Raw genomic sequence first — 17,362 nt, forward strand, 5'->3', positions numbered from 1 at the left:
ACTTTAGAATTGCCTACATGCAATATAATGCTTTTGTGTATGTTTTCAAGACGTCCTTGAGAAGTTAAAACAACTTTTACTTCTATAGGAGGATGTGTAAAAAAGACTTAATTTTTTTTTCTTCCAAAAGTTAATTTTTTGCATGGGTGAAGTAATTTTTAAAAATAACTGTTACTTCACAAGATTCTGAGGTTTGGGGGTAGTATAGGAGATTTAACAAAACGTGAGACTCCAAGCTGGAAAGAGGAAGACTAGGAGGGGGTAGAAAATTTATTATATGGGCATTCTGTAGATGCTCCATATTCCCTGTGGTTTTGCTCGTAACATTTAGAAATGTTATGTGCCCCTTGAGACTGATACACAAGGTCCAGTTTGCTTTACTCCATTTCCCACAGTGCATTTGAAATAAGCATTATAGGGAGAGCATTTTCCCTTCTTCTTGTTTCAGACTGTAGTGGAAGATATGTAATGAAATCTTAGAATATGAAACCCCAAACAGTGTCGTCTAAATCAAAGCAAATATAAAAAGTCGAGAAAGAAGGGCAAAGAGCTTTAACTGTACCAAACAAAAACTTGTAGAAATGCAGGAAATCTTATATAAGAACTCTGCTGAGAATAAAAACCAAAGGAAAAATACAAGTTGATCCAATCATTAATCCACTTTTTGGTTACTCCGTTGAGGAAGGAACAGCATAATGAAAGAGCCCACATTGGCTCGGAACACCAAACGAGGAATGTAAAGAAAGACTTGGGTGTGAGCTCCTTTTCTATGGCTGAATTCTGTGCTTAACTTTTTTCAAACTACTCTGTTGCTCTGAAACTCTGGCTTCCTGATTTGTAAAATGGAAAAAAAGCTCTGGAGTTTTTGTGATGTGAAAAATCCTTTGTGTTGCTTCTTGACCTGGGGCACGCAGCTGTGAGCCCCTTAATGGAAAGAAGGAGGTATTGCTCATTAAGTGAGGAGAGAATCACACACATCATGGCATGTGATACACACAGTGGTGCTTAATAAATGTTTACCAAATGAAGGTGCAGTAAACCAATTACAATCTATCATTAATTTGAATGCGGTCTTGGATAAATCACATTTTATAGGCTTCGTATAGGCTGCTTAGGAAATTAGCAGGTAACACCAGACCTCTAGGGGTCTTTATACAGAATTCTAGTGTGGCAAGTTTCAAAAAATGTGTTTAGCAGTGGCTCACGTCCTCCCTTCCTTCTTTTTCTTCTTTTCTTCCTCCCTTCCTTCTGTGCATTATGTAGGAATTAAGAAAAAGGGACTGAACTCTGCATCCAGGTCAACTAGGAGAACAGTAAACAGAATTCACGTGTGAAGAAAGGAAAATTGAGAGTCCAGCAAGAACAGGAAATTGGGCCACGGGTGCCCAGAAAATGGAAGCCCTTAGAAATATGCAGAAATCTTGAGAGCATTGGAGTCACCAGAGACACGTGAATGAAGGCAAATTTATCTCAGTTTTACATGACCTGCAAACTATTGCTGACCACTGAGCTTCCATGCCATCATTACCACTCTCAGAGTCTTGAGTTCAACCTGAGTGATTCTTAGAATATCAACACAAATCAGGAGCGAGAGGGCACGGGGAGAAATTGAAGAGAAAACAACTTCCACGGGGGATGGGGGGGAAGGCTCAGAAGAAGAGAGAGAGAGAGGGAGAGAGAATTTTCTTCCACTTAATCACAAACTGGCTTTTTAGAATTAGGGTTTTTTTTCCTGCCGCCTCTCTTTTTCGCCCTCAAACTCACTCTAGCACTGTCAAATTCCACAACCCCTGCAAATGAGGGTCAATCTGGACGTGAGGAGTTTGGGGGGTATATTTGTAATATGCTGGAGCCAATTCTTATTGGAAATTGCATGCACTTGTTCCCAAGTCCATGTTCAATGATGTCCAACTGGTAGCTTGAAATCCAGCATGGTGGGGGTATTCATACCAGGGGAATGGAATTTTTAGTGTTCACTAAAAATAATCAGGTCCCCAGTCCCCTCCCATAATGTACCAACAGACCACTGGACTTACCTCTACTCTTGATGGACAGTCATTTAAGGTTGCTGTGCCTTCCTTCGAAATTCATTTCGTTGTTACCACGGGGAAAGGAAAACCGGGAGCCAGGATCAGGTCAGAAAGGTGTTTTGTTTTTTTTTTTTTTAGCTGGGAGGTTGCCATTCCAGAGGCAGGGAAGTGGTTTGAATAGAATACCAAGCCTGCTGCCATGGAAGATAGTTAATAAAGAACCTATGGACCTAATGGAAATGACCATCTGAGCCATAATGTTGACTTCCTGGATATTCCTGGAAAGCCTTAAGTAGGATCACTGATTTGTCCCGGTTTACCTGGGACTTCCCTTGTAGCATTATACATCCTGGGGAATCCTGGTCCTGGGCAAAACTGGGTTGTTGGTTATCCTACTTAAAATAATTCTCTGACTCCACCTCCCTGGGGAAAGACTTGATAGCTGTTTCTTCATTCACTTTAACAAACTGTTACTGAACAGCTGGTAGATGTGGGCCCTGGGCTGGCGATGTGCGATTGACTACGACAGGGTCTTAGCTCTGCAAGGACGCACCCAATCCTCTACCTTCGCCTCAGGTAGTTAAAGACAGATGTCTGTGTTTCAGAATTGAAATTTCTTTTCTCTTCAGAGTCACATGTAGAAGAAGGAATGAGAGAATCATCTGGATACCGAAACATGCTTCATCCAATTGTGGGGGAATTGGGCTTTCTTTACCTTGTATCTCCAGCTATGGTTCCTCAACATAGAAAAGTTATGGAGGACGGGTCACTGTGGCCACCGTCTCCCTCCCGAGAGCCCTCACGCTATACTGTTGCCCAGTGCCTTTTGAAATAAAGCCTGACGGGTTTTCACAGCCTAGGAGTCCATTTGCAAAAGAAAGCTGATGACAGATTCCTGGCAGGTGGTGCTTATGGCTGAGAATCAATGTCTCTGTCCCGAATGGAGGGGACAGTATCACAGTTATTCTCTTCTGGGCTTTCCCGCCTCGTAGCTCTGAGCTTCTTTATGAGACGGTGCCAATTTGGAGGCAGAGAAGTGTTAGCAGCCACCACGTCTGCATTCTAAAATACTGAACAGTGCCTGACCGCTGGCTGGAGGTTCCTGAAGGCCAGATGTTGGGCTTCTTCATGCCTGCTTCTGGCTCCAGCTCAGGATCTGGCTGAAAGAGGTCTCATGGTAGTTGTTTAGCTAATAGATTTGGATGAGAAAGTGGGGAAAAAAAAAGAATTCAGATCATCTTACTAAGTGTAAAGTGTGATCTGAAAAGTACAAGACACAAACATTTTAGTTACAGTATGGAACCGTGGCAGGCTGGAGAACTTGTAGGGAATATATGGCGAATCCTGTTGGATTTGTCTTCTGCTCTGACTTCACTAGGTTTCCGTACAAGTTACTTCAGATGCAAAGATTATGGGGCACCTGGGTGGTTCAGTTGGTTAAATGTCTGCCCCCGGCTCAGGTCATGATCTCAGGGTGGACTCCCTGCTCAGCAGGGTGTCTGCTTCTCCCTCTCCCTCTGCTTCTCCCCCACCTTCTACCGCTCGTGCTCTCTCTCTTAAATAAAATCTTAAAAGAAAACGATGCAAAGATTACCGTTCTCTTGTTTAACCAGAAGACAAGCAGGCACACACAAACTCCTATGCAGAAATGTGGAGTATGAAGCTGCACATGTTTAGCTCCCCGGAGCTACTGTGCATCCTGCTTCTTTTGGGTGGGACTTAATTTCTGCGGGTGAAAGGTCGGTTCTCAGCTTCAGTTCTCAAATTCAACACCTCTGTGGAATCCTATTACCATTCCCCCCTTCCCTGAATCCGGCAGATTTTGTTACGAAAGCTGAAGAGCTGGAAGTAAACACTCACCTGGGGACAAGGCGATTCCCTCGCCAAGTCTGTTCCAGGCTTGGTGTGACTCTCAAAAGCACCTCGAGAAGGCCCTCCTATTATTTCCACTTAACAGGTGAAGAAGCTGAGTCTCAAGGAGCTTAAGTGGTTTGCTGAAGATCACGTAGCTAGCAAGTGATAGAATATAGGTGTTTCAGTTCCCCAATCAGTGGTCATTCTACTGATTTTCTCCCACTTTCCACATGGGGACTGATAAAGTATATTTTCCAAAGAAGTAAAACCATGACTTTCTCATGACTATAAAATAAGAATGTGTCGAAGGTTTTCTGTAACTCACTAATTAATGAGGGAACTGGTACCATACAAAAACCAGTTTAAAGAGCACTCAGGGAGTAAGGTATTTAGACCCAGTGTTTGGGTAAGGTTGCTGGGTTAGATACAAAACTGGTTAATGTCCAACAGGGCAATAAACTATAACCCTTGGGGTTATCTGTTCTACTAAACATAAATTATTTACACCTCCACTAGACAAAAATCTGCAAATTAACCTCTGCCCCGAGAGATTAGTGAAATGGCTCATTCAGTAGGAAGTCAAGCCCAGCATGGCACACCGCACAGGCACCCTGTAATCTTTTCTGTCTATTTCCGAGTCTCAGATAATTTCAGATGGTTTTTGAGACACGACTTTTGGTTGAAATTGACAGACACATAAGGAGAAAGCTAAGGGACTGATAGCATTCTCTTTACACACTATACAGTTTCCTTTCCTATACCGTATGTGATAAATTGTTATTGTTGACAAGGAATACACATGCCAGTTCAAAACCTTCAGGAAATCTGTCATCAGCTTTTTTTATGTAAAGATAAAGCTGAGAAAAGCTTTCACATTTGGTGAGAAAAATGCCTTTTGAAACACTATGTGATTACTACTCCAAAAGTCTTGTGTTCTCATAGTGACTCACTGAATTTCTACTTAATTGAAATTTTAAGGACAAAAAGCAGTTCTCTTTCTATATTAGACAAATAGTAGTTACCTGAATAGTTTTTTCTGCAACAGTGGAAAGAGAGAACAGAGTTGGACTCACTGTTGCTAATTTGGCAACTTATTTAACCTTAGTTTCATTTTCTATAAACTGGTAATAATACTGAACTAAATGCATTCTTCAGTTTAAAAGCATTTTTAAGAGTCTTCTAATCTGTGCTGTAAGTAGCAAAATATTTAACCAAAATATAACTGGACCAATATCATGCTATTTTCTGGTAAGATCTCTTGGGGAATGTAATTTGCTTTGGCCCACTAGTCACGACGGATGAAGGTCCATCCATTTTAACTGCCCCATAAAGTTAGAGGTTAACTTATAGAAAGCTGATAAGGTGTGTGTGTGTGTGTGTGTGTGTGTGTGTGTGTGTGTGTGTTGACCTGATAGAGGACAACCCCAAATATTATGGTATTATTGTTCTGGACAAAGTTATTCGGTTTTATACCTAACTAGACTTTCTCATTTCTGCATTCATTTTCCTACTGTTACATCTTTCAAGTTTCAAGTGCTCTTCTTGTCAGCTCTTTTATTTATCGATCTCCTCCTTAAAAAATTAAGTAAAACTTTGCCTTATGTTTCCTATTTGTAAGAGAAGTAGGGTTTTGTCAGTTTGAGAATTAAACGTTTAACCAACTAAACAGAAACGAAGAAAAACAATAACCCAAACCTGATATCAAAATTTTTGAAGAACAGTGTAGATTTTTACTGAATATTCTCAGAGACTGAATAGAGGGGATTATCAGGCCAAACTGACAAAATGTTCCCTATAAATTTCTTTGTGTCTCCCAAATCCCTGCCTAAATTCCCTCTCTCCCAACTCACTGCCTCCCAGGCCCCACCAGTCCCCAGGCTCTTCTGACCCTTCTCCCCTCCTGTGGCAGACACATCCCATGGTGACCCCCAAAGAGTTACACACGTGTATAATCTCCTCTCCGGGCGAATGGAGGGGAGGAACCTGTGACTTGCTTCTAACCAATGGGATATGGCAAAGTTTATGGGATGTTACTCCTTTAAATTATGTTCTGTTATATGACAAAGGTGATGGAAGGTCATTCCCAAGATCATGGCTCATTATCTAAGACTCTGTTGTAGCAGATTGGAGGGATAGACTTTCCTACCCGTCTCTAAGAAGCAAGCTGCTCTCACGTGAACTGTCTATAGAGGGGGCCACATGGCAGGAAACTGCGGAGTCCTCTGGGAGCCAAGGGCCTCAATCTTATAACCATAAGGAAGTGAATTCTGCCAACATCCAAGTGAGCTTAGAAGAGGACCCCCAAGTTCCAGGAAGGAACATAACCTGGCTGGCCCCTTGATGTAGCCTGTGAGACCCTAAGTCAGCTCAGCCGGCCTGGACTCTAGATCCCCTGAAAGAGTGAGACAATAAATGGCTGTGGTTTCAAACTGCTTGGTTTGGGTTAATCTGTTACCCAGCAAAACCCTCTAGCCCTCTTGGCTTCTTTCATTTATATTCCATAAACCACCATTTCCCATCAAAACCTAAGGATCTTTTTTTTTTAATTATTATGTTCAGTTAGCCAGCATATAGCACATCATTAGTTTTTGATGCAGTGTTCAATGATTCATTAGTTGTGTATGACACTCAGTGCTCATCACCACATGCGATCCACACTTCTGAGAAACCAGGGAGTGTGTGTGTATGTGTGTGTGTCTGTGTGTGTCTGTGGGTGTGCATCCATCATAAATGGGCCATCTCATTTACCCATCTCACTATATTAATTCACTCATTCCCTTGGTAAAAATCTATTGACTAACAACCACTCAGATGCCAGGAGGCTGCTCTCCAATGTGTGTTTGCATTTCTGTTTCCACAAGCAAATGGCAGAAGAGTCATCGTGGTTTTTTCCCAAATCTGATCATATCAGTTGTAAATGTTATTGTAGATGATATAGTTAAATCTTACATAAACTGGAAGTGTAAAAAGAACATTTTTTTCTATGAGAACCATGAAAAGGTTTAGAAAGAAACTGCTGTTATATTAAGTAGAATAGGGGCAAATAATAGAAATCTAGAAGGACATTGGCTCTGAGACTACTTCACAAGTATCTTTAAATTGGAGGATTTTTTTTTTTTTTTTGGCACAGAGCACATTGGTTGTTTATGTAAGAAAGAAGCTGTATAACTCACTCTGCAGACTTCTGCTCAAAAAAAAAAAAAGGCCTTGTCCTTATAATATGTTTGATGAATGAAAATGAGTATTTGGAATGTGTGTGCAAACTTTGACAACACACTTCCACTTTAATTGGCTTTTTCAATTAATTGATTGTGTTAGATAAAAAGATTCCTTCTGAATCTTCATTTTAACATTTTTTCCTCTGTCACAATAAGCTTGCATAAATTTCTATTCTGTTTTTAAGAAAAGGAATGTTTTGAGCTCACCAGCTGGAAGTCTTTTAGGAAAAGCTCTAAGGCCTTGTCATAAAGCTAACTCTTGAATTCTGTTTGTCTTAGAGCAGTAGCAAGAATAATTGAAAGTTTAAATGACAGGTCGGACAACAAAACAGGAAGGTCATCTCCAGGTAGCTCTTGACATGTTTTCAAATGAATAACATCACAGGGTTGGGAGATACTGTCATTGCCAACCTTGACAAAGAATTACTGGCTAGTGTGAATTAATTTATAAAAGGTAAATAACAAAGGACTCCCAGAAAGGATTTCCTTCATTCCTCACTTTCTCCTTCCCTCTCTTTTCCCCTCCCCCTTCCTTCCTTCCTTCCTTCCTTCCTTCCTTCCTTCCTGCCTCCTTCCTTCCCTCCTCCTGTAATCTATATAACCCACATCTGTCTTAAGGCATAATGAAATCCTGATGGCCAATACAAACACACAAAATGATCCTATCCCTGGAACTAAAAATCCAGATAACTGGCTTACCAGTGGGGACAGACCGTTTGGAACTGGGACATTCACTTCACTTTTGCTGTGGATTTATATAAAGAAGGGCTCGTGACTGTGGCTAAGAGCATTAAGAATCTGAATTTGGACACTGCTTGAAGGGGTGCCTGTAATATTTCTATTCTATTCCTAGGCAGGCCTTTGGAGAAAACAGATACGTCTCCCAGCCAAGAGAATATTCAAAATCCTGCTCCAGAATCTGCAGGTAAGGGGAGGTTAGAAAGTGGGGAAAGAGCCTTGTAGGCGATTTGTTTTTTTAGGAAGACTCGAGAAAATGGCCCCCAGACAAGAGGGCCCCTTCCTTGGGCTCCAAGCTCTTGACACTTGTTCTTCTTGCTTTGGCTCACCTCCAACCATGCACCTCCTCTGCAAGGCCCGGGGGACATGCCCACCCAGAACCTGCATCTCCCCTTCTAGGCCACGCTCCTGGCAAACATGTCTTCAGAATCAAACATATCTTCAGAATCCCTTGTGTAAGCCTTTCCCCTGGGTCATCTTCTCCAGGGTTGACTGTGATGTCTGTGCCTCCCTGATCCTGAGGGGTGGCTGTGTATAGGATGGTGTGGAAAGAGCTCAGTGGTGTGAGCTGGGGTGTCTACACGTGTGAGTACAAGGCCCTCCGAGTATGGTACCGAGACAGCTGTGGAGAGACTATGGCAGCCACAGGCCAGGGACTGCTCACCACATTTTGATGTAGAACTCTGAGGAATCCATGGTTTGTACATTCAAATTTGGACATTCGAGTCCTCAGGAAGGTATATTTATCATGGCATTAGAATAGGGCACACAGACTTTATTTAGCAGCTTGTTAGCTTAATATATAAGTTTTACATATACTTTTATGTAACTAGTATATAGGTCTTCACTGTACTTTGTCCCAGCCCCTGCTTAGAGCTGCATTGCTGGTAAAAAGACAAAACAGTATAACCCTGATGGCAAACTGGCAGTATCTGTCACAATTATAAATGTGTCTTCTTTGGCTCAGGAAGTCCATTTCTGGGAATTTATTCTACAGTGTAGAACTCTGACCCACCATCTATAGCAGTGAGCTGTGAAAACCCACTTAGTACCTACAGAAACGAGGCCAGGAAGCCAGCTTGCTGTCTACAAGTCAAACTTGGAGAAAATCAGGTCACCATCTCTCGTACCTGGTCCAGAAAAACAAACAATAACCTCGGTAACAACTGGCCCCAGATGATCAGGCCTTGATTAATCACTGACAGCTTCTCTAATTCTTGTCCCCGATTCCAATTTAGGACCAACCTGAGAAAACGCAATACGCACCCCCAGCCACTTACATGGGGTGCTATCCTTCTAGTCGGCCTGCCTACAGCCTCCAACCAGGGCACACCTAAGCCCTCCCTTTTTCCCACCGTAGAGCTGTCCCATCCCTCTGCCAACACACGTGATGGTAGCTGGCCCCCTTGCTGTAGCAATCCCCAAGTAAGGCCCCTTTGCCTCTTCTCATCTGAGTGGTCTTGTATTATTTCCACGGTTGCCACAGCTTTTCTGATCTCCCTAATTCTCACATCGAACCCAAAGGCAACATTTTCTTGCTGAAAATGATGACTCAAAATATTTGTGTCTTTATTATTTAGTTAATATATTAAATGCTATTTAAAGTTTTCTGAGGCAGAGTGAAAGGATTATAAGTATTGAATGTTGGGACTAGGGAGTATACATATGGGGGTTTTAATTCTTATCTATTAGTTCTTTTTTAAAAGATTTTCTTTCTTTATTTGACAGAGAGAGAGAAAGAGAGAACACAAGCAGGGGGGAGGGGCAGGCAGAGGGAGAAGCAGACTCACTGCTGAGCAGGGAGCCCCACATGGGGCTCGATCCCAGGACCCTGGGATCATGACCTGAGCTGAAGGCAGACGCTTAACCTGAGCCCCCCAGGTGCCCCATAAACTAGTTCTTTATGAAACTTTTTTCATGTGAGTTTTCTTCTTGCATAAACTTGACGGATGTCTCAGTCCACCAGTGTGATTATAGATATTCTGGAAGGAGGGCAGCACTTGAAGAAGCAACACTGGCTGGGGGGTCAATGACCTCTCTGGTTTAAGGTCTGAGTTTGGAACAGCTGAAGGTTGTTCAAGTACACTTGCAGTTTTCAGTTTTACCAGAGGATGGTGCCAATACCTCTCTGGTAGGTTTGGCCAAGCCACTTTGGGATCCTCTCGGGCAGCACTGGAGAGACATGGAGAAGACTGGTTACTTATGCTCTTCACCAAATTAAGGTTTTTATTATTAATTCAACTTTACATGTAGTTAAAAGTGAGTATACACGTATAATGTCTTTCAGAACCACTCATGCCAAAGAAATCAGACAGCCTGAAATGAATGGAGGGCTACTTATTTCCTATAAATGTACTCACACTTTATATTTAATTTATACAACTTCCCCAAACCAGTTTTTACAAGTGAGATCTTTTGAAATTTCCATTTGCTTGCCATCTGCTGCATTGTAGGCCAGCCATTTAATATTAAAATTTGTTCAGAAGCTGTCCTCTTTAACGCATGTCCTGGCTCAGCAGGGGGCTTCCTCTAGTTGGGCTGTTTGCACCTAAGCTGGGAGGCAAAATGGAAGTCCCTTGTCTGTCTTCTCTGTCTTCATGATGGAACTGAGCCAAGAGCATGGTCATCCCTTTGTTTACCCTTCTTTGACTCCACTCATTTGTTCAATGGTGTCTTCTGAACAAGACTGGTTGTAACATGTCTGCCCTGTGTCTAGGAGACTCAAGGGCTGTTTGAAGGTGGCAGGCTGCTTTGCTCAGAAACGGTGATTCTCTTTTGGAAGATGACCCCAAACTCACTGATATTTCTACTCAAAAGCAACCATAATCAACTCACAAAGACTGTTTTGAGATAAACAGAATCCATACCTACTGAGTCCATAATTGGTGCCAAGAGCCCAACTCGAGGAAGCACCCTGATGAGCTGGATGTGCATTAGAGAGTGGGGCTTCTGAACAACTTTTAGTAGGAGGTCTTAACATGCCATGAAGTGGGAATAGGAAATTTACAAAGTAACAAAATAAGGCTGTCATATGGGTTCACTATCCCTTATCTGAAATTCTTGGGGCCAGATGTGCTTGGGAATTCAGAATGTTTTGAATTTATAAAGCTTGTATGGTGTATATACCATGTATTATGCAATGCCTGAGAAGGATCTAAGGCAACTCCCTATAATCAAAACGTTAGTATTTTTTCAGAGAAACATGAATATTCACATTAAGCAGGATAAATAAAGACTAACTGGCCTCTTGTCAGGGTACAGGTCAGATTTGGCCTCCAAATGAATTAGGAAACAAAACTTTGGTTTATAGGCGTTTTTGGATTTGGGGAGTGCAGACAAATTATCATGGAATTGTAATTAAGTGCTTTCCATGTGCTATTTCATTTAATGCTCACAAATGGCCTATGTTAAATATAAGGATATAAGAATAGAGGGAGTGGGCGTGTCAGAGTGGTTAAGTAAGTTTCCCAAGGTCACACAGCAGAGCCAACATTCAAACTTAGGCCTGATTCTAAAAGGCAAAATATTACATTGCTTCCTATGTTTAATCAAAATGCTAAATATTCCCAAATAATAAAAATGCTTTAACTTCCTTGCCAACTTTTGGCTTTTCACCCATATTCTGCACTATTCTCTATTTCCCTGGTGGCCCATGAGAAAGAATAAGATGGCATAGTGAACTATTCCACCGTAATGGATAGAGGTAAAGCCTCTGTCTGGCGTCTGCACAGAGTAGGCTCGCCTGCTCAGGGAGAGAGCAGGGCTGCAGTGCTGAAGAGCAAACTGTCAATGCTCCAAACGTGAGATTTTCCAGTGGTTAGAGATTCCTGTTGTGCACTGGGTCCGCGCAGATGATCAGCCCTGACGTCATCGGCAATGTGATCCAACATCTAATTAATGTCTTTGGCCTCCTTTTGCAAATTTTGCACCAGCCTGGTCTCCCATAAAGGGATTCTGCTTCTTTGAATCGGTCTATCAGAAGTCACTTGGCTCAATAAAGTTGTCAGCAGGGAGCAACCCTTGGCTTTTTTTCTGTACATTTTCTCATGGTGGGAATGAATTAAGATAATCATATTTTAAAACTGTGCTTTCAAAGTAATTCATGAGCCATGTTCCTTTTTTTTGCATTGTAATTATCCTTCTTCTCTCTTCCTTTATGTCTTCCTCTCTTCCAAATTATAATCCTATTTATATTCTAAAGTTTAGAGGCTTACAGTCTTTTCTTCCCCCCCCCCCCCCCCGCCCTGATGTTTCTTTCTTGTAATGAAACCAATAGCTTAGCAATTGCATGGGCAGAAATCTCTTTTTATATTCTTGTAAAAATATTACAAGTCACAATAAACTGTGGAGCATTTTAATGGATTCTTCCCGTGATCTTTTATAGACTTTCAATATCTGTTGGAAAAATGATTCATCTATACAGACGTACATATATCTATATGTCATGCTTAAGGTACTTAAAAAAAAACGCTTGACTTATTTTTACAAAGGAAGGTAGCAGATACAGGCAGTCATGCATGTGCACACCTTGCTTCCCAACTGTCCATAAAATTTCCATACAATAAAGTGTGCAAATCGGAAGTGTTTCATTTTGCTAAGTGCATGTTATCTTTGTAATAGAAACCTTTATCAAGATAGAACTATCCTGGGCGCCTGGGTGGCTCAGTTGGTTAAGCGACTGCCTTCGGCTCAGGTCATGATCCTGGAGTCCCGGGATCGAGTCCCACATCGGGCTCCCTGCTCAGCAGGGAGTCTGCTTCTCCCTCTGACCCTCTTCCCTCTTATGCTCTCTCTCTCTCTATCTCATTCTCTCTCTCAAATAAATAAATAAATAAAATCTTAAAAAAAAAAAAAGATAGAACTCTCCTTGGGCACCTGGATGGCTCAGTTGGTTAAGCTCAAGCCATGATCCTGGAGTCCCGCGATCGAGTCCTGCATCGAGCTCCCTGTTCATCGGGGAGTCTACTTCTCCCTCTGACCCTCCCCCCCATGCTCTCTCTCTCATTCTCTCTCTCCCAATAAATAAAATCTTAAAAAAAAAAGATAGAACTATCCTTCCTGAAAGTTCTTTGATGTTCTTCCTCAGTTCTCTCACTTTAAACGCTTTTCTGATTTTTTTAATCATAGGTTAGTTTTGCCTGCTCTAGAATTTCATATGTATACACATACATACAAACGATAAGGTGTGTGCTCCTTGTGTAAGGCTTCTTTTATTCAGCACAATAATTGTAAGACTCATTCTTCCTGTTTGTGTCAGTAGTTTCTTCTAGTTCGATGAGTGGTATTTCATGTGTTTATTCCATTTTCCTATTGATGGACATCTGGACAGTTTCCGGATTTTAGCAATTATGAATAGAACTGCTAAGAACATTCTCATACAAGTCTTTTTGTGGACATATGCTGGTAAATAATTAGGAATAAACTTGCTGGGTCATAGGGTAGACTTATAATTAGTTTTATAAGAAACTTTTTTTTAATTTTAATTCCAGTATAGTTAACATATAGTGTTATATTGGTTTCAGGTGTATGATATAGTGACTTAACAATTCTCTGCATTACTCAGTGCTCATCAGGATAACTGTACCTTTGATCCCCTTCGCCTATTTCACCCATCCCCCACCCGCCTCCCCTCTGGTAGCCATCTGTTTATTCTCTGTAGATAAGAGCCTGTTTTTCTGGGTTGTCTTTCTTTTTTCCTTTGTTCATTTATTTTGTTTCTTAGAGTCCACATATGAATGATATCATATGTTATTTGTCTTTCTCTGACGGACTTTAATTACTTAGCATTAGATTCTCTAGATTCATCCATGTTTGTTGCAAATGGCAAGATGTCATTCTTTTTTATTTATTTTATTTTTTAAAATTTTATTTATTTATTTGAGAGAGAGAATGAAAGAGAGAGAGAGAGCGTGAGAGGGGGGAGGGTCAGAGGGAGAAGCAGACTCCCTGCTCAGCAGGGAGCCCGATGTGGGACTCGATCCCGGGACTCCAGGATCATGACCTGAGCCGAAGGCAGTCGCTTAACTAACTGAGCCACCCAGGCGCCCCAAGATGCCATTCTTTTTTAGAGCTGAGTAATATTCCATTGTGTGTATATGGATGGATACTTGGGCTGCTTCCATAATTTTGTTATTGTAAACAATGCTGTAACAAACATAGGGGTGCATAAATCTTTTTGAATTAGTGTTTTATAAAATACTTTTTCAAAAGTGCTTCCATACGAGAGTTTCAGTTGCTCCACATCCTTGCTAATACTTGCTGCTGTCAAATCTTTTCATTTCCTAGCTATCCTGGTAGATGCGAGGTAGTATTTTATTGTGGTTTCAATTTGCATTTCCCTGATGACTAAGGATGTTGAACACTTTTTCACATACTTGGCTCTTCATATGCCTTCCTTTGTGAAGCATATTTTCAAATCTTTTGCTCACCAAAAAAATAAGTTGTCTTTTTATTATTTTAGTTGAATCATAGGAGTTCTTTAAATATTCTGGAGTCATCCGTCAGATACACATTTTGTGAATATTTTCTCCCTATCTCTGGTGCCTTTGGATGAGCAGGAGTTTTAAACTTTGTGTAATTTAACAGAACAACGTTAATTCTGTCTAAAGTTTATCAGTTTTTTAAGTTTTATTTTCGGTAGTTGTTTCTGGGTCTTGGCTAGCAAACCCTTACCTATCCCGAAACTGTGAGGGTATTTTTTAAATATTTTCTTCTAGAAGCTTTTTAATTTTAGCTTTTACATTAAGGTCTATGATCCATCTCAAATTAATTCATATATATGGTATGCTATTGAGATGGAAGGCTGTTAAAAAATATCATGTTCCAGTATTATTTATTAAAGACTTTCATTCTCCCTTGCATTGCTTTGGCAACTTTGTGAAGAAATCCAATGACTATGCATGTTGAGGCTTGTTTCCAGTTACTATGTTCTATTCCATTGAGTTATTTGCCTGTCTTGATGTCAGTAACACATTGCCATGATTATTGTAGTTTTATAGTAAGTTTTAAGTCAGGGAGTGAAACACTTTCATTGTTTATTTTTACTTTTCTTTCCAAAATTGTTTTGGCTAATCTAAGTTCTTTGTATCTCTCTATAAATTTTAGAATCAGCTTCAAATTTTTCCAAAAATATCTCTGGGGTTATGTTTAGGATTATGTTGAAACTATAGATCAATTTTAGTAGAATTGACAAGTTAATAATATTTTTTCTTCTTTTTTTTTAGAGAATGTGAGTGCAAGCAAGGGTGGGGAGGGGCAGAGGGAGAGGGAGAGAGAATTTCTAGCAGACTCCCCACTGAGTGCGGAGCCTGACGTGGGGCTCGATCCCACAACCTCGAGATCATGATCTGAGCTGAAATCAAGAGACAGACGCTTAAATGACTAAGCTCCCCAGGCTCCCCAATAATATGGAGTTTTCCAATTTATGAATAAGGTATATATTTCCATTTATTTAGATCTCTTAAAATTTTTTTTCAGCAAAATACCGAGGTCTTACATGTCTTTTGCTAGGTCTGCACCACAAACTACTGGATGTCTTTTATGTGAGAAATAATTTTCTCTCTTTTTAAAGCACTGTTATTTCTTCACTCATAAGCAGCTGAACCTAATCTTAGAGATTTATGCCCTCCAGCAGACTGTGTGTCTGTATGTTCTCATCTGTGACAACAGTGGAGTGAGCTGGGTCTTGAAGAATGAATAAGAGTGTTCCAATCAGAGAAGGGTGTGCAGGCTGAGGAGACGGCCTGTGGAAGGACGTGGAGCTGCGAGGGGGCTAGGCCTGTGCTGGGAAGAATGTATTATTGTTCCCCTTTTGAGGAAAAAGTGACTGAGACACCAGGGGCTTCAACAACATTCAAACCCAGATGTGTATCCACAAAGCTTATTGCTTCATGAAGTCCCCACTCGTGTTTTGATGTATCCCTCAGCTCCCAAAGGCAGCAGGACAGAATTTTGTTCTTGCCGCGGGAGTTGTATGAGCCTGGAGTCTCCCTCAAAAGCTCTCTGCATCCCAGCAGCTTCACTCAACATCCATGCTCTGGCTGATATTTGCAGAACTGCAATGTGGAGGTCCCTGTAAAAATATTAACACCTGGGTTTTTTTTCTGAGCCTGTGCAAAGTGTGCATCTCTGAGGAGAGCATCCTCAAGTGAGAATGAAAGTCTCTGGGGACTGAAGAAGCCCTAAGCCTTGCCTGCCACAGAAGCCCTGGGTGCTCCCCTCCCGCGGGTCCTTCTGCTGCAGCTTATTGTGAACCCATGAGTTACATTTGTAGCACTCTGAGGCTGAAAAGGGTTCCTGTAAGTGCTCCGAGTATTTAATTATAAACAAAGCAGCCAGCCAGGAGCCCAATGCCCAAAGAAATCCTTAGCCAGCCTTATTGTGTGTTCTTTATTTCCCCTCTGCATTTCTATCCATCCAAGAGCTTCAGAAGTGTAATCCTTCTTAACGACAGATTCGTGATGATGAAGCCATTATTTTTTGATACTGTAGTTTTAAGAAGTGACCCAGACACAGCCTTTAAAAGCAACCTCTCCCCACCTCCTTTACCCCAAGCAAAGGACCAGATTAAAAGAGACCTAGCTTGTATGAATATTTATGCTAGGACCTCTGCCAGATCAGATTAAAGGAGTTCATCCTGCTGGGCAAACACAGATTCTGTACTCAGACTTAATGAGAAACTGACATGTTAATGGTATATTGATGCATCCATTCATCAGGAAATCCATAAAGCACAGTGAATGTGCCCTGGGTCTCAGGGCCCGGGAGAGGTGCTGCTTTTGTCATTTTAAGTTCGACCGGGAAAACTGTTGTTGCAATGAGGATTCCAAAGACATTCTGCCTCACAGAGACGCTGAGGAGTGGGCATTCGAGTCTAGATATACCTGGGAAATTGCTCTCTTACACGCCAGTGAGTACATTGGACAGACGCTAATTCCACTAGGCAGGATCTCCCAAGGTGGTTCCACAGAGCACAGTACCTACAGGCTGTTAATAGCTATCGTACAGGGAAAAGGCTTTAGGTCAAAATTGTGGGGTAAATGATGAGCTGAACAGACTTCTTCACTGTAGAACTTCCACCCTGTGACTTTTCAGGAAGCAGAGAAATTATGCTGTGCTTCCAGATTTTTTGGACTGTGGGGTTCTTCCTTTGCAAAGCACCACACCCAAAAGCATACAACCTTTTGTGTCATGAATCCCTTTGGCAGGCTGGGGAAGCCTGGGGAATCCTTTTTCAGAATAACATTTTTAAATCCAAAAAATAAAACACATGGGATTACAAAGGACACCAAATATCACGCCACTAAAAATACTTTGAAATATCAAAAATGGGCATACATTAACACATGTGCTTCTTTATGGTTTTGTGTGTGTGTGTGTGTGTGTGTGTGTGTGTGTGTGCTTCTTTTATAATGGGTCTAATAACTATAGTTGTTTCAAAATATTTATGGCCGAAATGATATTTAAAGAAATGGTCAATCCTCAGGGCACCTCGGTGGCTCAGTCAGTTAAGCAGCGGCCTTC

At 41.3% G+C, this 17,362-nt stretch overlaps 1 protein-coding gene across 2 annotated transcripts in view; it reads right to left on the reverse strand.

The window, feature by feature from the left end:
* Positions 1 to 9,142: 9,142 nt before the first annotated feature.
* The window catches only part of AOAH (acyloxyacyl hydrolase), a 180,006-nt gene continuing 171,786 nt past the window's right edge, over positions 9,143 to 17,362 (reverse strand). The window contains exon 23 of one of the 2 annotated variants that reach the window (XM_027574367.2): positions 9,143 to 10,012. The gene's annotated coding sequence lies outside the window, so the exon portion shown is untranslated. The remainder of the gene's footprint in view (positions 10,013 to 17,362) is intronic. The other variant, XM_027574370.2, reaches the window with a different exon arrangement.

This window comes from Zalophus californianus, chromosome 12 (genome assembly GCF_009762305.2).
Source record: "Zalophus californianus isolate mZalCal1 chromosome 12, mZalCal1.pri.v2, whole genome shotgun sequence".
Lineage (NCBI taxonomy): Eukaryota > Metazoa > Chordata > Mammalia > Carnivora > Otariidae > Zalophus > Zalophus californianus.